The following is a 23834-nucleotide window of genomic DNA, read 5'->3' on the forward strand; positions in this document are numbered from 1 at the left end:
CCGGGCGCATTCCCGCGGTCGGTGCCTGGCCGGGCAGCCGCTCCTCCTGCATCCTCACGGGAGCTGCCGCAGCTGAAACACAGAAAGTCGTTTCCGAGGGGGTGCGCGCGCGCGGGGGGCGCTAACGGCCGCCAACGGCCACCCGGGGGGGGGGGGGGGGGCACACGCCGCCGTACCCGCGGGCAGAGGGCTTGAGGGGGGCGGCCCGGCGAAACGAGCCCGGTCCCGGGACACGCCGGCGGAGCCGCGGGGGGGGGAGCGGGGGGGAACACGGCACGGGGAGCGGGAGCTGCCCACCTACCATCTCCACCGGGGAAAATGAAAAGGCAGGGGAAAAAAGGGGAATAAAAAAAAAATTAAAAGGAATAAAAAAAAAAAAAGAGGGAGGCGGGGGGAGGGAGCCGCCAGCTGCCACGGTGTCCTTCTGCGCCCGGCGGTCATTAGCTGCCTGCCGGCACAGCTGGCTCCGCCGGGCGCTGGTCGCGGCGGCACCGGCCCCCCCGGCCCCCCCCGCCGCGGGGGGGGGCTGCCTGCGGGCCGCGGGGGAAAGCGGGGCTAGGTTGGGGGGCGGGGGGGGAAATACTTAAGGCAGGCAATTTCACAGCTTGTGATCCCGGCGCCTGCAGCTGTACTAAAGACGGAGTATTTATCCCAACCTCTCGGGAGGATTCCCCGCCACCGCCGCCGGGGGCTGCGCAGGGAGGGCTGGGGGGGACGCGCACACCGACACGGGGACAGCCCCTCTGCGGGCGCCGCGGGGCAGGGGGGGCTTCGCGGGAGGGAAAACCCGGGAACGCTCGGGAGGGCGCGTCGCTGTACCTGCTGAACTAGCCCTCGGCGGGGAAAGATGGCTTTCTGCTTCAGGGTTAGCAAAGTTTAGGAGGGGGGCAAGGGCACGGTGCTCGTTTTATCTCCCACCGGCCCCCCCGGGAGGTGAAGGGGGGGTATTTTAGTTTATGGCAATGAGGAAGGGACGTTATGGCAGCCTGCGCGAACTAACGCAAAACATAAACATAACTTAAAAAGCCCTCAGTTTACGAACACTGCCCCTTTGTTTTCCAGATGCTCTACCTGAATAGTTTAGATATTTCCAGCATCTTTTTCTGATGTAGGGCTATCGATCAGAAACGTTCACTTCGGAGACACTCGTGGGGCTACGTCGAGTTTCCAGACTCCGGTATGTTTAGTTCAAAATGGTTATCAATTACGGTAATTACGATCATAATTAGATTAATGAACCGTTTGCAGCCCAACCTACCGAGTGCAAAAACTTCGTCTTCTCCCGACGTCGTGCACTAAAAAGCGGGCTTTATGTAAACAAATCCAGATGAAGGGAGCATAAATCTACAGAAGAAACCTCACCCTCGGCTGCATTAGGGACCGGCGGGCGTCTTTCCATCGGAAAAAAAGACCCCGACCCCGCAGGAGCCACCTCTGTGTTTCCACGTCAGGGAAAAACCCAGACTCTCGCTGTCTTCAGAGGTCTGGTGGCAATACAAAGGCTGCCCCGGAACGCTCTAGGCTAAGCGTCGTCTTGTGGAGGGATGCGAAGGATTTGCATATAGCAAAAAAAAAAACAAACCACCCCAACAACCCTCTCCCGTTTCCAGAAAGGAAAACCTAGCCGCATGCCCTCGATAAGAACTGCTCAATAAAACTAGTTTTGCCAGCCATGTGTAGGGAAGCCACGCATCTGGTAAGGAATAAAACGTTAGCGTTGAGCCGTTTATGCCAGAAGTCAAGGGACATACGCATTTTCTTGCCCTGTTCCCCCCAGCATTAAAGTGGCTTCTCTCCACAAAAGCTTCCCTCGCTGGCTACCTCTTCTCTCCCCGCAGCCCCCTCTCGGGGTTTATTGCCACCAGGAGCGAGAAAATGATGGTGCCCACCAACCGGGTCATTATTGTTTAATCGATGCATCTCCGGAGCATGAAAAGGGTACCCGAGACGCAGTTATTGATTTCTCCCCCCTCCCCTAACTATCGCCCTCATTTCCACGAATGAAATAAATAAATAGAAATTGCTAGCCGGGCTTCGCGATTCTGTCCCTGCTTAAGCTAAATGTGACCGTACATGTTCAATATTGCATGTCTGCTCTGCCAAAGACAGAGATCAAAGGTCATACTTAACATTCAGGAGGAGGGGCGGGTGCAGATTAATTAATAAATTAATATAGCGGCGCCTTTTATTGCCCAAGTCTAGCATTAATCTACTTTTACGATCCCACAGGACAAGAACAAAAAAAAAAAAACAAAAACAAAACCAAACCCGACAAAACCACAAAATTAAAAAAAAGAAAACCCACCCCCCCTAAAAAAAAAAACCGCAAAACCCCCCAAAAACAACCCACGACGGATAAGGGGGGAAAGGAGAGGGGGGAAAAAAGCAAACCAGTCACTTACCAGGCTCTTTATTTGGGGGGGCTTGAGTGTGCAGACGCTACCAGCCTGTCTGCCTTTAATTAGTTGCACATCAGTCCCTAACACAAAGAAGAAGAAGAAGAAGAAAAATATCCAGATGTGCCTTGGCAGCTCCTCAATTACAACTTTGATACTTGTAAACAAACTGCGAGGGGCGGTGGGGAGGGTGGGGGGGCGGGGGGGATAAATGAAGCCGCCGATCCACTGAACAAATACCTGTAAGTGGCTTTTTTCCCCCCTCTCCCTCTCTCTCTCGTCGCAGAGAAAGGAGGAGGAGGAGGAGGAGGAGGGGGGGGGGGGGGGAGCAGGGGAGGCGGCGGGGGGCGAGGAAGGAGCAGGCACAGAGGGAGTGTGTGTGTGCGCGGTGGTCTCCGCTGCCGGCGCGCTGCTCGCCGCCCGTCTCCCGGCGCCCGCCCTCGCACACAGCGCCGGGAGTGCGTGTGTGCGTGCGTGCGTGTGGCGGTGCGGGGGAGGGGAGGGCGGGGGCGGGCGGGAGGCGGCGGCGGCGGCGGCGGGGCGATCGCCGCCGAGGTGAGGGAGCGCGCGGGGAGGACGCAGGGATGCGGACACCCGCCGCCGAGCGCCTGGCGGTGCCGCCGCCGCCGAGAGGCGCGCACGGGCCGCGGCGGGGCGCAGCGCGGGGGGCCGCCGCCGCCCCCCTCCTCCCCGCGGCGCGGCTCTGCCCGGCGCGGCGGGGCGCTGCGGCCGGCGGCCGCCCGGTGCGGGGCTGCCGGCGGGGGCGGAGCCGCGCCGCGCCGCAGAGGGGAGGGGGCGGGAGGGAGGGCGAGCCCCGCCGCGCCGCGCCGCCCCGCCCCGCTCGCTTCGCCCTTTCACCCTCCCCGCGGGCGGGCGGGGAACTGCCGGGAAAGTTTGTGCCCCGGGAAGTTTGCGGGGGCGAGCGGGGGTCCCCCCGCCTCGCCCGGCCCGGCCGCGGCGTTACCCGCCGGCAGGCTGGAGCAGGAGGTCGGCGCGCAAGTTAGCGCACGGCCACGCGACATTTAATTTTTCAAGCGCGTTTGTGTATCCCTAATGACTGCCGCCCCCCCACTACTATTATTTTTGCAGGCGTGTGAGGTGCTGCAGATTTCAGGCGTATTTGGGCGAGATGGAGCCAGCTGAATCGTGGATGTTACACAAGCGTCTCGGCAACCGCTGGAAGCGCTTTCCGAACATTTGCCGTTTGCCTGCGAGGACGTTCGTGCCAGAGACCAGGAGGTGCGTGGCACCTGCCCGTGCAGGCCGCACATACCCCACACCTGAACTGCCAACATTCAAAACGCTTCTCTCAACAAGCCACTGACATACAGATGTTGCATGCAAACACACAGCAGTTCCTTAAAGAATTTCAACAACTAAGTGTAAAAAAACCCAACCAAACCCACCTGCCTTCCCCGGAGTTCTTGCAAGCACAAAAAAGGGCCTATATTCACTGAATAAATTATGCATCGCAAGTTCTTCATCCAGCTCCTCTTGGTACCTCCAGAGCGAGCACTGGCACTTACAGAGACGTTGCTGCAGCCTGGTGCAGCCAGCGTGGGCGCTAAGCAGTTAAGAAATTGATGTTTCTGCCAGGGAAATCATTTTAGCCAGTTGTAAATTACAGAAAAAGAAGGGAAAGTTGTACCATTTCATTGGCTTTATATGTAAGTAAATGAAGGCTTTATTCGCAGACTGAAGTTTTATTTCCTTCTGCTCCAGTCTGCATTCAAGCTCGGGGTGCTCAACAGTAGGGAATTACCCGCGGGAGAGTGCCGCAGGAACCTTTTCCCAGGAGCAGTAAGAAGAGGTGGATTTCGGCAGTGGGATTTGGCGAGGACCAGCAGCCTCGCGGTTAATACTCCACCGAGTGAGACCAGTTGGTACAGAAGAGGGACAGTTATGGTCGAGCGGGTAGCTCGCAGGTCTCCAAGAAGTCGCACCACTGGTATTTACGTTATGGATTGGTACGCTTTATTTGGAACCGGTACAGTTTATCAAACTAACAATCTGCCTCTAACCACACAATATGCATTTTAAAATACCCCCAAACATGTATTTGCATAATAAAGCATAACCTCCTGACTAGCTAGCGTCATCCCTTATGACAGTTCTGCTGCCTTTTTCAAAGTCTTTTCTGTTTTGATACATTTTAATATGAACTTATGGGGAAAAATACAAATGAGGGGAAACGATGTTTCAGTAATGTCACAAAGTGACAAAAAACAAGCGCTTTTCCTGTTGAGGTTCATTCCCTACCACTTTTCTCCCAAATTAGTTGTCAAAAGCCATATGCGATACTCCAAACACCGAGGACTTTTTTCAAACACAGACTCCTCCTGAACTCCAAACTTCCTTTAATCACAACGCGGGTCTCACTTAAGCAATCCTTTCCGAGTTAATTTATTACTCTTGAAGGAGTTACATTTTTAATAACCTAAAAGAGGAAAAGGGGAAAACTCTGATAATCTTTTCTCATGCATAAGGAAGACCGTTTCATGTATTTTTTAATTGTCATGTGAATTAAATTGCAGTGCTATATATAACCTTTCTGCTCCAGCCTGGAAAACTTGCACACTTTTCTGGTGTTGGGAAAGAAGTGTGGAATCCAATTCAGATGGGTTTTCTCTGAAACCTTTTGCTCAGTAGAGGTTTTTTTTGTTTTCAGATATGAATCTGTTTTATCCTGCAGTCTGCTCCGAGCCTGGGAGCCCAGGAAGACTGGAGGAGTGGAAAATGTACAGGTGTTTATCGGTGAGGTAGCCAACCTTCCAACTACAACTTTCTCATGACGGGTCTTAAGAAAGCAATTCCAGATTGTCCTTTTCACCATAATCTGTGCTTTGATGGGAGGGATGGAAAGTTAAAAATCACCGGCTCTGTTTTTCGTCCAGAAACCATTCCTATTTCATTTTTAGCAGGAATGCAGTGAGAGCAGTATGTTGCAACATTGTGAACATGGGAGCTGCCCTGCCTTTGTAAATATTAAGATTGTTCTGAAAGAAAGTTGCAAAAAAAAGAAACAAACTGAAATTCACTTTCTGTTCCTGTTCATTCTGTGACTGGCTCTACTGCGTATCTGCAAACTGGCCGTTGTAAACCTACCCTGATCCATCAGTATTATAAGCATTGTGCCAGAATTAGAAAAAGGAGGTGAAGCAAGCCCTTGGGGAATGCAGCAGTTCATTACAGACTGCTAGCTGGGTCTTTTTTTCTAATAGTATTACTCTTTCGTGTGCTGTTTTCCTGGGCTCCTAAAGCCCACGGATCCACCATCAGGGCTGGACTCTCTCTCGGCTGCTGCGTTTGGGTTCCCTTCTGCCGGGGTCAGGAGCTCTGAAATGCCCCTGACCACACACGCTGTGACTCTGGCTCTCCCCTGGGTGCTCCCGGCATGCGTCCTGAGCAGGCTACCCTTGGAGCGCAGGCCTCTGCCACAGAAGAACTGCAGATGGGGACTGGAAAAGCAGCGGCCTCTGCTCCCCTCTGCTGCCCTCGCTTTCTCATTGGGAGATCTCCCGCCTTGCACTGGAAGTGGTAGGTTTTCATTCAGGAGCACGTTCCTTTACCTGCCCCCAGCTCTGTGCCTCACCCCTTGACGAAAATGGAAATGGTGGCTCAGCTGTTTTCCACCCTCGAGAAGAGACACATTTCTGGCACAGCCTTTCTTCTAGCACCAGTCTTGTGGGCATTCTGAATGTACAGTCCTCCCCTTCTGGGACAGGCTGTAAATTAAAGGAGAGATGCATGAGCTTTCTCAAAGTTCCCAAACTGATTTATTTTTTATTTCATTGGTGCAAGAAATACATGGAAACGTATGGAAGCGTCTCGTACACTGTCCACAACAATAACAGCACACCTGCACCCCGTTGCCTGGAATCCCTCATAACTCTTTAACATCCTTTGAGCTCCAAATTATTCCATGGACTCTCTGGGACCTGGGCTCCAATCTAACCTGAAAGCTGTCTGTCTGCGCTGCCATGATACCGAACCCAGCCCCTCTGAGCTGCGGTTCATCTCTGTGACTTCCAGCAGCACTAGGCACCCTCCTTCCTTCCTCTGTAGATGCCCACCTCTCTGCTGGCACATATGTGCCATTCCTCCTTCTCACAGCTGTAGCCAGGCACCTCCTGAGCACCTCCTGCATGCCTGTCCCCACGGCTTTCCACACGTGCAGCCCATCCCAGCTCCCTGCTGAAGAGGGACACCTCGCTGCTTGCCAGCTACTGTGGAGTTCTTGCATCAGTAAAGGAAAAGACCAGGCACAAACTAGTTTTTGTGTGCTGCAGAAAAGACACCTGAGAACTGCTGTAACACATAATGTGCCAGCAAAAATAAGGTTAAAATAATCCATTAGAATGCCTTGCTTATCATCCAGTATTACTGAAAACTGCTCTCCTTGCTTTTGTTTGGAAGGAAATGCAGTGATTACCCCCCTATTACAGACACCTACAAATATTTACTAAAATAATGTAGCAGAGCAATTTTTTTAAAAGTTGTCACAGCTTAAATATTCCCATTACTTTGAATCTGGTTTGATTCTGCTTCAAGTACAGCTGCTTTCCTGCTGCTTCCTAGGCAGGAGTCTAGGTTGCCAATCTCCAATTATGCCGACTCCCAGAGGGCTCGATCCATCGCTGATGCAAGTCAACGTCGCAGCACTGCGTTCGATGGGACGCTGCCAGCTGAGAAACAGCAGTGCCCGGGAAAAAGAAGACCCACAGCGATCCTCATACCCTCGATGTTGGGATCCTCGTGGGACACAGACCAAGAGCTCTGAAACTCAGGTCCAAAGAGCTAGATACTAAAACACCTGGGTTTGTTTAGACCACCTCAGTATCTCCAGATGTCTCTCCTCCGTGAATGACGGCCCATGCGTCGGTGCCATAGTTTCATTTCTTTCTGGTTCTTAAAAAACTGCCCTTTATTGGAGGGGGGCTGGAGTGGCTTTTATCCTGCGAATACTGTATGAATCTAAATGACATGCCAGAAATGTCATGCCAGCAGCTAACAAGGGGGTTTAGAATAAGCACTCCCTGGCCAGTACACAGCAAGCGTGGGCTTGTTCACCTAATCAGCTTTAGGGCTCCTCGGTGCTAAGGGGGTTGTATTCTGTTTTTGTCAAGCAGCATGGCACAAACGCTCCTCCGGGGCAGCTACTCAGAAAGTGTGTGTGTTCTTTTGGGGCTTGCATGTCCCAAAAAACCCTGTGAGAAAGGTTTGTATCACTGCCTCTAGTTCAGGATGCCTGACAGCTTTTTTTTTTTTTTTATTTTCAAGCCCTATTTTCAGATACTTCTCAATTTGACAAGTTTCACCTCTTTGGACTAAAAGTTCCCTGTTTGAGAGGTATGCAGTCTCTAAAACCATTCAGCTGGTTTCTAGGCTTCACTCTTAACAAACACATTTTCTGTGCTAAAATAATAACTATTTAAGAACTACTTTTCTAAGGAGCTCTAATGCCTTTGCACTTAGAAGCAAAAGTTTGAAATTTGATCATCGTGAACATACCTCAATTGGCTAAACTGCACAAATTTCTGAGCTATAAGAAAAAAATCTTAGTTCACACATAAGAGAATTGTTAGAAGTGCAGCAAGGAAAAATTCTCTGAAGTGCCTCTTTTTGGCTGATCTTTGAAAAAGATTCCCTCTGTAAACACATTCCCTGCACTGAAAATGCTAAGTGATTTGACAACAGCAAAAGGCAAGCATCTGCCGCAGAGCATTCAAGTTTAGTGATCTCTTTTATCAAGTTATCAAAACAAAGATGATCCCGCTTCCAGAGCGTGGAGACAGACTCACTGATGTTCGAGAAGTACACAGGTACCACAGAGAGAACCTGTAGAAATTTTGGGATATGGATGTGTGGAGTTGGGGCAACTTTGTGAAGGAAAAGACTGATGCTGAAAAGGGACCACGGACTAAATGAGGAAAAAATCCTGTGGGAAGATTAGTATGCGATCAGGCAATTAGGAGCCTGATCAGGTGTATGTATCAAGCTGGTAAAGTAAGGATTGCATGGATAAACTCAGCTCGGGCACCTCCTAGCTTTTGAGCACTTCAGTTTGTGACCTTTGCAAAGATTCTGGAGGTTTCTACCCCCTTGGCTTGGCTGCTTCCTGAGTTTTGGTACTCGTCTTGGCAGCGACGGATTTTGCTTTACCTCCATACTTAAGTTTTTGATGAGGGAATTCCATTTTCACATTTAATGAATCAGGGAGAGTAAGGATTTCATTAGAAAGCAGAGTTTTGTCAATTTAAGACCAGCTTCAGCTGAATGACAGTTATCTTGAGCCAGATTTTCATTTCACATCATGTGCATATCACTGTGATCAAGCACCTCTGGTAGCTTATACCAATGAAAAAATCAAGCTCATACCACTATTGACTGAGCCCTGACTTTGGCCCTGGGATGCCCAGGATAGCTACATCAAGGTATTCCAGGCTCTGTTGGACTGGAAAAGCATCTGAAGCCAAAATAGTAAGTAAACCCAACTTTTTTACTACCTCATAAAACAACAAAAGAAAAAGTAGTATCTGCTTCAGGTGATTTCTATAGGAAGGGAATTTGAGTGAGATTTTTCTCTAGAGAAAAGTCTTTTCTCTGTAGTTGTGATGTTGCATAGCTTTGGTCACCTTCTCGTTGAAACAGCCAGAGATTCTGTTATCATCTCAGTTCTCACACTGACAAAAGGCACATGTATATTTTACTATCCAGTTTTGTAAATGCTTTGCTCCCCTCATCTGTTGTCACGTTTTCACTGTTAAAGATTCAGGCTCATCTGGAATAAGCTTATGTTTTTCAAATACTTGATTTCATGCAATACTATTATTTATGGTTAAGGCTTCATTGGGAGGAATGACAATCAATCATGACTCAAAGACGGTCTCAGTGCCAGAAGCACTCGTATGCTTCCACAGGCCATCATTCTGACTTGCAATAAGCACCAGCAGGCAGTGGATGGTCATTTTCCTTACTGTGTCCTGAGGTCATGTTAACCAGCCCTCGGCTTTACTGTCAGAAGGCATAAAAACAGGACTCTGCACGCTGCACGGTGCGGGGCTGACGGATGATCCCAGAGAAGTACTGTTGATCCTCTATCGATGTCCCCAGAACCTGTTTCTTTCTCTGATTTCAGAGGTATCCACAGACTAATAGGGGTGTGGAGGCCAGCTGGCTGCTCCACACATCAGGTGGTTTAAAAGATGCTACAAGTAGCTGGATGCTGACAGCACAGCGTCTGTCATCTAGATGACTGCAACTAAGCACCTCCTTTGTAAGGCGGGACATTCAGCAGCAGGTATCGTCTCACAGAAAAGGTAACTGCTGAGGTTTAGGTAATACCAGTTTCCATCAGTTTATGACTGTCACCCCAGTTCCCTGAATGCTTTTCCACATTCACCTACTTACAGCTGTGGCCCCAGACGTTCAAGAAAGAGGATGTTGGGAAAGGGAAATGATACCCCAGATGCCAATGGGTGGTCAGAAGAATACATTACATCCCAAGAACAGCGACCAAATGTGAGCTACTGGACTTGGGAAGGACAAGAATGAACACATTGAAAAGCAAACAAAAAAAAAAGCTGGCAAGAGCAGTGGAAGAAATATGGATAAACTGTATTGTGAGCAGGAAATTTATTTAACAGGAAAATCAGGGCAGAACAAAACACAGAAGGCGCCACAAGGGACATAAGCAAACTTCCTTGTTTCAACAAGATAGCTATCCTTTCTCACACGTGTGCAGTCCCATCCAAATGTGCAGTCACACAAATACTTTAAGCTGCTCTCTCCTGCCAGCAAGAGAGCTGTTATTATGGCAGCCAGTGCTGCGCCGCCTAGATGAGCCCCCAGAGAAAGCCCTCTCACCTCTCACTCACTCGCTGGCGTGCCAGCCGATTCCCTGCACACCTTACTACGTGTTCTGAATGACGATTACGTTTCAGTTACTGCTTCAACCCTTTCTGGGTGTAACTTTAGCCCCCTTGAGCAAACGCACACCTGCTTTACACTGCATCTGCGGGACGGAAGAAACAAGGCCCTGAGTACAGAGATCTTGTTAAAACATACTATAGGCAGACCAGGAGATATTATCAAGCAGTCGAACAAGGACCAATATACCTTCGGTCTTGAAATTCTCTCTGTTATCCCTCCTCCACTGGATCCGCTTGATTCCAAGTTGCAAAGCGTTACCCTAAGCAGGATGACAGAAATGCCCATTGTTGATTAATGTTATTATTTTATTACTCTTGGTACTCAATGGCCTGAGACATTTTAGCTGATAATTGAGATCAAGTAACAGGGTTATTTCTTTTATACCTGGACTGTATGTAAATATATATATATATATATAAAAAGCTATACAAACACTTTAGGGTAGAGATCACTCAGTATGCAGAGTTTTCCTTAACACCTCTCAAGCCCATTTAATATTCAGGTTTGCTGTTACACAAAGTAATAAACTGACCACAAAACAACTGCCCTTATAGATAAAGTGAACATTAAGGCTTTAATCAACAATGCTGTCAAAGTATTTAGAAAAAATTAGTTTATCATGCATAGCAAAGATGGGTTTCTTGAGACCTCTAATGAAAGCTAATATAGCCATTATCTGATTACTGTAATGTACACTCAATCATTAATACAAAAGTCCTCTTTAATGATCTTTGCTTTATGGCCACAGCCATCCTAGGAGGAAGCTGGGAGGTGGGAAGGGGAAAGTATTGCTTCTTGATTTTGTTTATGCCAGTTCTAATGGGGTTGTGACACTGAAGAATGCTAATTCGAGACTGATGTTTATTTCTTGGCCCTGATCACAAGACGTAGGTCAGACCTACGAGAGGTCAGCAGTAGTTCATGTCCTGAGGGCAAAATGATGCCATTCGAGATTAATCCCGAGGCTGTGCCAGTCTTCTGCAGTCCCAGGGATTGCTGGTTGGCATATTAAGATGGTGTGAATCCGCACTCCCCATCGCAGCGGTGCTGAACCAAGTCCCGTTACGAGTAAGGAGCTGTGCCCCGGCATCTGCATAGAAATGACGATCCTGCTCTTCAGTAGCAAAACCATGGAGAAAGTAAAGATGCATAAAGGGTCTGGTAATTATTTCTCAAGTTTGTTATAGCAAACCGCACTCTCTTGTTACTTTGCTGCTGGCTTCTCCTAATAATTTGCTCTCAGTTTTTAAAGAATAGACCCCAAAAGAAATTTGTTGGCATCTGGCTCAATCAAAATGGAAAAAGTCATAATAAGGAAACTGTCTTTCAGGAAGAGTGAGGACTGTGTTCTCTGAATGTAGATTTTTTTAATGACTTTGGAGTTTGCAGATTGTAGTCATTATACAGCTATTTATGAGGAAGTATTATTGTTGTCTTTGTCAACAAAAAAAGCCTTGAGAACACTGTCTGTCACCTAGGATTAGTATTGCCACAAAATAAATGTTCTCTCAATATTTTTGTGGATGTTTTCACGGGATCGTTAGAGAACCTGAACCCCACTATTACTGCAAATTAAAAATTATTTAATAGTGCTGCCTGTGAAAGGGTGTTGTTTTTACAGTTATCAAAGACCTCAGACACTGATCGTTTTGTTTAACAATACATTGTTTTCTTTTAGTACTTCTAGACAAATTGCAGGTGTTATCTTACGATTCTTTAAATGTCTGTGTTATTGTAAAGGCACTAGTATGAGTGAATAAATAGTCGCCTAAAATAGGTATTGTTTTTGCATCTTTAAACGCAAGGTACCGAGAACACCAATGATGTTTACCTCAAAAATACGAATGTCTTCACATACCATTCAATTCATGCCACAAGTTTTAGAGCTTTGTATCTCTTTGGAGAGAGTTCCTACTGCGTATCATTTAAGTCTCATGTAAACTTGTAGGTTGAGTGGTACATTAGTCTTGTTCTGAATCAGAAATTAAATGTATCCTTTGGGAACACTTCTAAATATTTTGACTTTAATGATTGGAGCTTTTTAGCCTTTCTCTTTGTTAAAGTCAGTCTCAGAATGAGCTTTTTGTTGCTCCCCCCATTATTCCTTCCCCTGTCTGGAGAATCTCAGCTGCTAAAACCCACCACTGCCAAATCCGCTGCAGACTGTGGACAAAAGAGAAAGTTCAATGAAACAGGAACACTCGAGCTTCCTGTTCGTGCCATGCTGTGACTGTAAAACAATGTGGTCGCAGCAGACCTGTAGAGTACGTAAAAGAAATGGACCTTTAAGGAATGTATGTTTTCACACATTGACAGGGGTACTAAGCTCCCACATTTTCCTACCATATGAAATTCATCACTGTGTATAATTCTATCTACATTCCTGTGGTTCACTTCCTGCTGCAGCCGTGATAAATGTCCTTTTATATTTAGGGATTTTAGGGTTACACATCTTTCATTTCTATTGTTAATCAAATCTGTATTTCAAGTATCTGTCTGCATCCTGCTCGTTCCAGTGTGACATATGAGTCTACAGATAATATATGCACCCCATGCTTAAATACACCCATGCTAAGCCTCCAGAATAGAGTTCACTGTTCGCTTTGGCTGATATTCTTCCTTGGCCACGGCACCCCACAGCAATCACTTCAGCACCGTTAGTTCACCTGACCTTCCTCTGCGTTTGATCCGACTCAAAAAAAGCTATTTGTTTTTCCTAACAAAACACTGGAAGTTTCCAAATGATTTTTGCTTTCCAGGGTAGACTTCAGAATGAATACATGCATATACATATGTACATTTACATATGTACAATGGCTGTTCGCTTGCACAGTGGTCCTGGGGGAGCCCAAACTTGAGCTGTCAATAACATAATCCGCTTTAGAGTACAGGTCGCAGATAGGTCTGAATGGCATCTTAAAGATTCTTATCTGTCTCCCTTAACTCAGATTCATATGTTAAAAGGTAAAGTCGGGTGAGATGAGTCCAACCCATAGTGCCCAAATGATCCATTCGCAATGAGGAGGCCGATGCATCAGACGCTGTAAGAGAGAGTGTGCAGGGAAACGACAGGTTCCTGAAGCGCAATCCAAGACTGATCCAGAGAAGACTCAAAACTCAAATACTGATCAGATTTACAGCAGACTTAATTTAAGAAGCAATACGATTAGCAAAGGTGAGAGGCAATGAAAAGGGGAAGACTGGAAAAGACGCGAGTAATAGTAGTACAGTCATATGTTCACAGCAACTATGCACAATGGGGTAGTTGTGAATCAAAGTAGTTTTAGTTATTACTAGGTCTGGTTTATGTACGATCTCTTTAACTATAAACAAAATCATCTCTCCTCAATTACCAATCAAGCTAGGTACCTCTGGCAAGGTGTTTTCTTCAAGCATCGCAGTAAAAAGTGGATTTTGAAGAAGGATTTAAAAGGCAGACGCAGCTGGGATGGATTAGAGATACTTATGGAAGGAGAGAAAATGAGTATTGCCTTGGGAGGGAAAGGTGGACATGACTTGACTCACTGGTCTTCCTTCTGTCTAGCAGACACACAAGATCACTCTGTCTGCCACTGTGGAAGAGTTTGCTCCAGCTGTAAGAAAGATTGACCGTATTATCTGTCTCCAGGAATCTCTAGTACGCAAGCCTTACTTTCTTCCCCCATCAACCACCTGCTAACGTTTCCCTCAAAGTAAATCTTGCCACCAAGATGAATAAATATGTTAATAGTAATGTATAATTATTGCAATTACTCTAGCCCAGCCTGTACACCAGCTCTTCAGTAAGTTTCACAACCCATTCATGTACAACCACAGTGCGTTCTCCATTGACCCTGACGCATTCTTCACAACATTTAGGAGGGAGAAAGGGAGCGAAAGAGACAACAGGCAGAAATATATGCTGGTCAGAGAAAGTAGTCCGGTCCCAGGAAAATACCTCTAAGAACTATTTTTCCTATTTTAACAATTTCCTCTGGTTCAATTGAATTTTCTCTGTTTGCTGTTTATTTTCTCTGTAGTTTTTAGGTTTTCACAATTCATTAAGATATCATTCAACAAGTCAAGAGTTTTCAGGATTACATTTCCAACATTTGCTTCTCCTTGCTATGTTTCCACTTATTGAATCAAAAAAATATTATACTTTAAATTTCACATTTATTGTTATATTTATTAAATCTTCCTTTCCTCTAAGTAACTTAAATTCCTGGATGTTTCCTCCCTATTTTATGTGATTCTAATTGATTATCCATTATGCCAATAATGTAATTAAAAAGACAAAAATCAGAGTTACTCCAGGGTGAGAAGCTGTCCTAGAGCTTTAGGTCACCCTGATTTGGGGCGCTGGAGAAGTCAGTGATGTAATTAAGAAAGTCCTACAGTCTTCATGAACATCCCAAGGTTATCCTCCCCAGACTTGTGCCTTTTTCCTTTCCTTGCCGCTCCAAGCCCTGTCCCTGCCAATACCTGCCACAGGGAAAACGGGACCCTCACAGCTGGCCTCTGCCGTGCTTCCAGCAACCTCTGTCAGCTGGATACAGGATACTGAGGGTGGCTTTAATTTATTCTTTCCTTTTTATCTGGTGTAAAGGAGCAAAAGGGCTGAAACTCTCACCTTTTCTCTCTTCGTTAAGGATAATGCATTCAGATCTCTCCAAACAGAAGTGCCTAGTACTGTACGTGTGTTGTACTAGGGAAAAAGCGTTACCTCTTGCATTGCTGGAAAGTCTAAACACATCGAAGTCAAAGGCAACCAAGTTTCTAACACCTCTTGCAGCCCCTGTCTTGGAAGAGGAATTGCCGTAAGAGGTACTATTAAAGACTGCCCAACAAGGGATTTCTGGAGATCATTTTTGTACATCATTTGGGTGTATCTTTTAAAAGGGTTTTTTAAATTGTTAGGAAAAGCCTTAGAATACATTGGGATCTGCATACACACACACATCTCTAATACCACTTAATTCCTCCAGTGCTTTTTACCCAAAAGGATTTATCTTGTAGGCTCTGAAATAGACCTAGCGAGCAGGGAAGTCTGTTGGCTCACTAATAGCGATAAAAGTCAGATATCGTAATGCTTCCATTTCATTAGGAAGCTATCAGTCTCGTGGTTGCGGCTGGTTATGACCCAGGAAAAAGTGGGTACGTGCCTTGAGACAGCATAGAAAACATAAGCTATATATTAATGACCACATGCTTTTCTATCTCAAAAGGACAGTTCTCTTGGTTCTAGTTGTACATTGTTTGATTTGGTGGTAGGAGGAAAGGGAATAGATGATTCAGTTCCTATAATCTGTAAAAAGCATCAACAATTTTAACCCGCATCTTCCCTTCAGTCGTACTCTCATCTCAATTAAAGCTTCTTGTTTGATGTTTTCCTCCACTGGCTATGACCATCCTTTAAAACACTTGAGATGAAGTCAGGTAGATCAAATAGAATATGGTATCATCTGTGTACGCTCTAACAGCATTAACATACATCAGTGAAGGGAATGGATTACTTCCCCATTCAACTTAAAATCATTTTTGTCCTCAAGCGCCACAAACATACAACAGACTAAGGACAAAGAGGATCGAGTAACATTAATTGCACGGTTTGGGGTCCCATTTAGACTAGCCATAGCAGATAATTAGACAGATAAAGCTTTTTGGTTTAGATGGTTGTGTGTTGGTAGGAAAGTACAGTGTACCAGCTGCTCTAACTGGGTCTCCCTGGTATCATTTTGGTGAGGGGAGTGACAACTGCAGTGTTTTACCTGAAGTTCTAGGTTGAGAACCATATTTTGATAAGACATTAAAGCTCTTCCTGCAAAGCCCTGCTACTTTTTCCATATATAGAAGCTATATTAGTGTTCAGTCATATTGCTCAAGAGGGAAAACAATACATCTAGCTAATCCCACATATTCACTTCGCATTATACCTTGCTTCCCATTTATTACAAACTTTTCTCCCTCTGCAATAAATTGATCCTTTTTTTTTTTCCCCCCTTTCAGTTTTCCTGATTCCAAACCTCTCACTAAGCTTGATTTGCTGCTTCTGCTGGGCCACCTAAACTATGCCATGTGTATTATACCTCAGGGTAGATCATTAATTCCTACCTCTTTGATTTAGCTGCAGTCTCAGTCAGATTACTGCATCATTTTAGCTCCCTCGATTTTTTCTGCCAGTTTGAAACTCAGCTTTGGTTCTGCCTCCTTAAACATTAGAAGAAAGTACATTTCTTTTACTTTGACCTCATTTTCTCACCTGACAACACTTGGCTTTTTTACTGATGTCTCCCCAAATCATGTTTTTTCCATTTAGTACTAAGGATAGCATTTCTGTGTTTCAGCAAAAGCAGCTATTTGCGTTCCTATCATGTTCAGAGTCATCCTATGCGTCTGCCTGTGCAATTCCGACTTCAGTGCCAAAACAATTTGGGAATTTGTATTAGAGCTAGAAAGCCTTTCCGCTATCTTGATAGCTTAGCTGTATTTGCTGTCACGGTATTAATACGGGCCAGTCGATTCTGCATTCCTCAGTACATTTCTGTGTTCTCTTTTGTGCTCTGGATCACTGTTGGCCACTGGTTTCTAATCAAACATGTTCATATGCAATGATACATTCACCAAATAGCTGGTAAAATTTCTGTTACTATGCAAAGATTCAGGTCTCTAACTTCCAGGCTAAACCTACAGTTCAACCACTTTAATATTTAATTCAATACTAACTTCCTTCGCATTTTACTCATTTAATCCAAGTTCACATTTGTACTCTCCTCAGAGTCACATCCAATACTCTATAACGCCAGCAGTCCTTTCAGCAAAGTTAGGGTAATGTATCTTTCTTTTATCAAATACTGCCACCAAAGCTTAATTGTTAATGCTCTTCAGCTTAGATGGTCCACAATTGCTTGTCTCAGTAGTTTTAGCTCAGCGTACTGCTCATCAACCCACCACATCCACTGCAGATTCATCAAAAAAAGCATCTGATTTAACAAAAGCGGAAGCCAGCCTAGCAACCCTGGAGATCAAAGTACACTGATGTATTTACAGGAGCCGAACATGCAACCGTACAATCTTCTGCCATATTTAACTGTGTAATGTGTATCACTTTTTATTCTGGGAGGCCATCTTTACAGGTTGGTCCTTCAGTTCCAGTACCCATTTACTCCTTCTGAGTCCAGAAAGAAGATGACATACTAGCTATGGTTACGATTTTGTTTCATTTTGTACATATCTATTCATCTTCAACTCTTATCAAGGCACCCAAACCACATCAAATTGTATCAATCTTCAGTTACGACTAAATGGACCCACCGCAGTACTGATCTCCTCCATCTCCACAACCACCATCTATTTTTTTAAATGAATATATAGATCAGAATCATTTTCTCTAATAAAAAGCCGCGACTGTGTCTACTACATAGCAGGGATGACTTAGGAGCTCATTTTCAAGGAAGCACTTTGCAACCCTCATCACTATGCGCTGTAGAGATTTGTGCCTGGGAAGATTTTGTTCCCCTTGAAGAGTTTGCCTTCTGAATATGGCTTCAGTGCATAGACAAAACAGACCGTGATAGGGGACCAGAGGTGATAAAACCAAAAGGGTTTAGAAGAAAAGCAAAGGTCTCGACTTGCCATTTGATCTAGCCAAAGCCAAAGCAGCTCAAAAGCTTCATGACAGAGGATTTTTAGGGAGAAAGGTACAGGAAAATGAAACGCCGTTTAGTTGTTTTGATTGTGCAAGAAGGTATTTGCCAGAGCAGGCAATAGGCAGGTTATCACGGATGTCATTACCAGCACAGAGCAGGGAGGAGTTATTAACTTGTGGCGCGTGTGGTTCTGACAGATGGGGTGACACCATCCTCTGGCCTGCAGGAAACTTTTCCTGTTCTGCCTCCCTTTCTGTCCCTGACACTTCTTCCTCAGTGTGCTTGGTCGTGCCATGGTCGTCAGTGCTCACAACCTCAGCTGAACAGGCATTCTGGCTCATGGGAGAACGTCCCCAGTATTATCTTGGGCTTTGCATTAGCGTAATGCACTAAGAGCTTTTATTTTATTTATTTTGGCTGGATAGCGGGTGTGGATTAACAGTGCATAATACTGCTTTACTCCAAGGCTGTTGTGTGATCTCTTGCTTTACAATCTTGCTACTGGTTGGAATTTCCCAAAGGCCTTGCACCCCCTGCAGCTGGGACTAGATTTTCAGAGGATTTCTGCTCCCATGTAAGCACCTAAATAAATGTCCAGATTTTCCAGGAGCCCTGCATGTTGAGCGCTGCGTGGACTGGCGCTATAAGATTGGCTCTTGAAAACTGAGCCCTGTGAAGCGCGGATTGTGCTATTTACTATTTGTGATGCTTTTTCAAATGAGACTTAAAATCATTCCCAGTATTTTCAGTCATTAGAGATCATAAAGAGCTATGTGCCACATAAATAATTACATCTCTGCCTGCCCCTCTCTCTCTGCAACTCTCTGTAGAGAAGATACTTGTTTCCTAACAGAGACTGGCTCACTTGTCTGTGACGCTGAATCCCCACGGTTCATAAATGGCTCACCGGAGGCAGTGGGGAAGACTGGGTCTATAATATAGCTGGCACAGGTGCCTGAAGTGGTGGCTTCATTTCCACAACTGATGCTTTACTTTGGGATCCATGCTAGTGAAGGATGCTGGGTTTGTATACGTTATTATTTACGCCATTATGTCAGTTGTATTGTTCAAATGGATTCAAATAAATTAGTCTTTCTAAGACTTGAACCAATTCCTGAATTACTACATAAATTATTAAGTAGTCTGCATTCAAACTTTTTACAGAATTGCCTGGTTTATAGTTTGGTAGGAAGGATTTCATGATGTAGGAATGCCACATTAATTTTACATTTAGTAGCGATATTTCATTGCTTCTAAAACTTTTCACACTATTTCATTTCTTGTAGCCATTCCTAAGTCATGGTTTTATCTGCCAAGATGACATGTTCAAAGAGCGTTGGCAAAGCTTGTATGAAAAACTTGTATGAAAAATAGGATGTTGAGTAGCACTTCCCAAATGTGAAAGAGATACAGCAGAGTGTTTTAGAGGCCAATTAATTATGGAATAATTCCTGCAAACTGTGGCAGTAATTAATGAGCGAGTAACATGCAGTATTTAGAAGCGAACAGCAGTTAGCAAACACTATGCATCGTTTTGTGACTGTAATACAAGAAACAGTCCTGTACCCGTTTATTGATTACGGGTATTAACAGATTCCCCTAGTTAATGATGTGTCTTGTGCTTATATCATCTAGCTCTAATCTGAAATGTGACTATGTGAAAAAAAATAACACTTTCTTTCTTTCATGCATTCACAGGAGAGAGAAGCAAGTTTCCACAAGAGTTTGCTTGGGTTGAGAAACCAGCTGTGATTAATTCAGGGAAGACAGTTGCAGGACCACACTGGCCCAGAAAAATTAAGACTACTGCACATCAGGAAGAATGCATGATATAACTGGAGGGCTCAGGTGGCTTTCCTCTTACCTATTCCCTGGGGGGTAAGCAGGACTGCACCCTTTCTCTAGCCTTATGATATACCCTTTAAGCTTTGTGAGGCAGTTCATACACAACCCTGAGAACACGACGAGTGTGACCTGTTCCCTTAGCGTATTGTGAGGAAGGTCTCCCTGGCTTCTGTATACATCTCTGATCTGGCACGGAATAAACTTTTTCAATCTGTGCATTATCAATGAAATTTTCTGCTAACTTTTTCCATCAGCCCCACCAGCCAAAATGACAACACCACTGACCTGCAAGACCTGTTTTAGTACATCTCCATCAGCTCCTTCGGGTTTTAGATCATCAGGGAAGACCTTCAGGGAAGGGACCATTTCTTCCACTGTGTTTGTACAGCACTTAGGACAGGAGGCAACCAATATTAACTGGCAAGTGGATGAAATAGTTTACTTCATCTGAAAAAAAAAAAAAAAGATGGTGATGAAAAATAAAAAGAACAGACTTGTGACCATCGGAGCTCAGCCGAATTTGGAGCACTGGACAAGGAAAAGTAGTATTTTAACTTCTAAATGGAAGAAAGCTGACTGTTTACATCACTACCAACATATACAAGAAACCCGGAGAACATTTTTACATAGAGTGTCACTATGCTTTAAAACTCAAGATTCTTTTAGCATTGCCCTTCAAAGATCCCAAAGAGAATCAGCTTATTGAAATGCATTAAGACTGGTGTTTTTCCATTAACTACTTCCAATAGGATGAAAAAAGTAACTGAGAAAAGGAAGCCTTTTGTAAGGAAACTTACACCTGCTACCCAGGGTGTCTGCCCGTCCACTGGAGAATGTTTAGGTATGTTCAAACTGGAAAAAGTTGAAAAACACTGCTAGGACAGGGGGTCTATTCACCCGAGAAAGGTGTGCAGAGATCTTTAAATGCACTATATGTTCTTAATGCTTACTTTTTAAGTCTTAAAGTGCTTAGAAAGATCATGAGCAAAACTTTTGGGTCCTGACTTCTGTGATTTCTCCTAGATACCCCGTTTTCCAAATTGAAAGCATCCAGAATTTGGCTAGCAGTAGTGAGGACTTCAGCTCATCTGATTGCTCTGGGGTAGGTATTATCTTCTTCCTAACTGTCTTGTGTAACATGTCCTGGGCTTGCTGTCCCATCAAGAACACAACCTTACTACAAAAATAATTTAAGACTTGAATGACTGACTCTTGAAGAAGGTGCTCAAGTCACAGCAGTCTTCCAGTCAACAAGCTCTCTTCCCAAGGGCACCTGTGTTTTGGTCTTGCTTCATGGCTACAGCCTAGTGGCCTCAGAACTGGACAGATAGCCCTTGGCACCCCACTCTACATTGAAAAGGGTCTGATTTTCAGATATGAAGGAACTGCAACAGTTCCACTGAAGTCAAATATGTGGGTACCTTCACTCTGGATGGGTATTTTTATGTGTCTGAATCTACAGTTAGTTGGACTTTTTAAGACACATTAATCGAGTGTGCGTGCACACCATTCAAAGAAAAAGCATGTGATTCATGCAGTATTGTCAAAATACTTGCAAGACCACCACTAATGAATTTAAGCTCCCATGTGTGTGCTATTTTTTTTTCTTAGGCATACTAACACTCTTGGCAGGAGGTGTCAATCTGAACCCAAAAGAAGGCTCATCTTTCCTCACAATTCCTTCTTGACTTAAACAGTGGAAGTATCAAATATGAATTATTGACAGGTTGAGATTGATCTGTCACAAGGGCATTAAGAATTTATTGCTTATTTCTGGGGGGAAAAAAAAGAAAAAAAGGCTACTTTTATAGATGCCCAAACTGCTTTTATTTTGTCAAAGAATAAGAAAAAAGACAAATGCTGAATGTACATAAAAACAGCCACGGGACTGCATTTCTTTTTCCTCACTTTCTTATGGAAAGGAGAGTGTTAAACTGCCATACACTAAAAGCAGCGATTTTATGCTGAGGTCTCCAAGTCAGTGAATTTACATTTCGGAAGAACACCCTGAGGGGCTTTCAGCTACTTTGCTTAAAAGGTAGACAGATACATTTACAGCAGCGCATGCAGAGCTCCATGTGCTAACATGGCCACATAGCTGCAGATTCGCTTTCTGGCACATGTGTGCTAGGGGTGACTTAGTTCTAAGCAGGTAATGCATCAGGACACTTTTATGTGTTGGCTGGGAATACAGTTCAGTAAAGAATGTGACTGTAATTACCAGTAACGAGGGTATAAATTTCTGATCCCTGCTTTGTTGGCTGAATTTTGCTAGTGTTTCTAAGCATTTACATTTTACAATTGCCTTATTTATAGCCTGAAATTTGGTACACTAGTTTTTCATGCATGTGAAATGCTTTTTATTGCACATGGTAGGAAACTACTGCCTTCACAAACTAGCCTTTCATAAAAATATTATAACCAATTTAGTTTAAAATATTTTAATATAATAATAAATTATTGGAGATTTTTAGTTAGAACACATTAATCCTATAGATTTTCTTTTTCTTATTTTGACTATATAAAAACCTTATATCGTTGTGTTCAAATTCCTACAGCTGCTACAGAGAAATAATTTGTAAATAAAAAAAAATTCTCTCCTGTATTATCCCCCCTAAACAGGGTCATATCTGATATGTGGCGTTACAATAGGAAATCTGGCATATTAGTTCACCCGTAGCTTCAACCACCCAATGCGCAAGATGGCAGTTTTTCATTTCCATTCCAAAGCCATTCAAGCAACTTGCCTGTGCGAATAGTTCCCTCCACTTCATCACGCAGGTTGAGCAAACAGGTTTTGAGGACAGACTGTCATTCAGACTGGGACATTTGGTAAGATGCCCTTCTTTGATGGTTGAGCTTTCCAAGACTAGACACTTGGAAGGTCTGCATGTTGCTAGGCTTGGACATCTGGACACAGAATAAAGATGTCCTACAAGTACTGTAATTGTGAACTGAAGCCTGAAGTTTATATGGCTCCCCTGCATGGAAAAGTATCTGGGACAAAACTTGTCCTAATTCTCTGTTTTTTTCAGCACCCATCGTACTTGCATCACACTCTGGGACTAGGCTGCCCAGTCACTGCAGTAATAATACATTCCAAAGCTGCTCCCTTCTGCAGGTAGAGCAATGTCTGTCTTCGATAGTATTTCATATAATTTTAAGAACAGCTCAAGTTGACTTCAGTCAACGCTTTAGGGGGTCACCTTGCCTCACTAGTCAAGTCCTAAATCAAATTAGCAAATTAATATGTACCTTTGGTGTTGACTTGGCTTTCCTCAACGACAAAGCAGGCCCTTTGTTGACTCTTGTTTTCTGAGCCAGAAGATAAAATTTCCAGGCCTTATTTTGGTTTTAGCTCTTGACTTCAGTAGAGTTGCACCAGATTTATACGCACATCAGGGAGAGCAGAGTTTGCCTCTTCATATTTTTCTTTGAAAACAACTTCAATGGAAACGTCTAAAGGCGAGTCTTCGATTCTGAGTTTAAGTGGTTTATCATGAAGATGTCAGTGATATCTGACTCTCTTGGAAATACTTCCTGCAGGACAGGCTGCAGTTGGCCATGAAGGGTCCTGAGGGAAGAAGGAGAGGAAAAAGCAGAGATCACAGCTCCTGTATGAGCTGTCTGTAGAGCAGCCTCTTAACAACAGCGGGGCGCAAGAAGCCTGCTCATCTCTGCCCACCTGCTTTAAAAAAACAAATAGCATGAAATGACGCAAGGAGGAAGTAGACCACAGTCATGCTCCCCTCCGCTTTGATACATAATGGAGTGAGAGTACAAGAGGGTGTTCCTGGCCTGAAAATGTGGGTGAAATCACACCTATGCATTGTTAATTATAACATTATTTTCATTAGCATGCTACACAACTCAAACATAGCAGCAGCCAGAACCTGGCATTGACTTCAACCCTCTCTTTCCTGTCTTCAAAATTCAACTTTTGGTTTTACTACAAACACCACAATAGCAGCTACTCCTCATAGAACAGCCTGCACCATCTTCAAACTGCGGAGAAGAGCACGTGAGCACAAAT

At 44.6% G+C, this 23834-nt stretch overlaps 1 long non-coding RNA gene across 3 annotated transcripts in view; it reads right to left on the minus strand.

Annotated features, from left to right (window-relative positions):
• Positions 1-11: 11 nt before the first annotated feature.
• Positions 12-23834, minus strand: part of LOC143159657 (uncharacterized) — a 43870-nt gene continuing 20047 nt past the window's right edge. For all 3 annotated transcript variants that reach the window (XR_012995198.1, XR_012995197.1, XR_012995199.1), the window contains exons 6-10: positions 23057-23375; positions 20087-20248; positions 10515-10587; positions 2403-2479; positions 12-72 (exon numbers count right to left, since the gene is read on the minus strand). This is a non-coding gene — a long non-coding RNA (uncharacterized LOC143159657). The remainder of the gene's footprint in view (positions 73-2402; positions 2480-10514; positions 10588-20086; positions 20249-23056; positions 23376-23834) is intronic.

This window comes from Aptenodytes patagonicus, chromosome 4 (genome assembly GCF_965638725.1).
Source record: "Aptenodytes patagonicus chromosome 4, bAptPat1.pri.cur, whole genome shotgun sequence".
NCBI classification, from domain to species: Eukaryota; Metazoa; Chordata; class Aves; order Sphenisciformes; family Spheniscidae; genus Aptenodytes; species Aptenodytes patagonicus.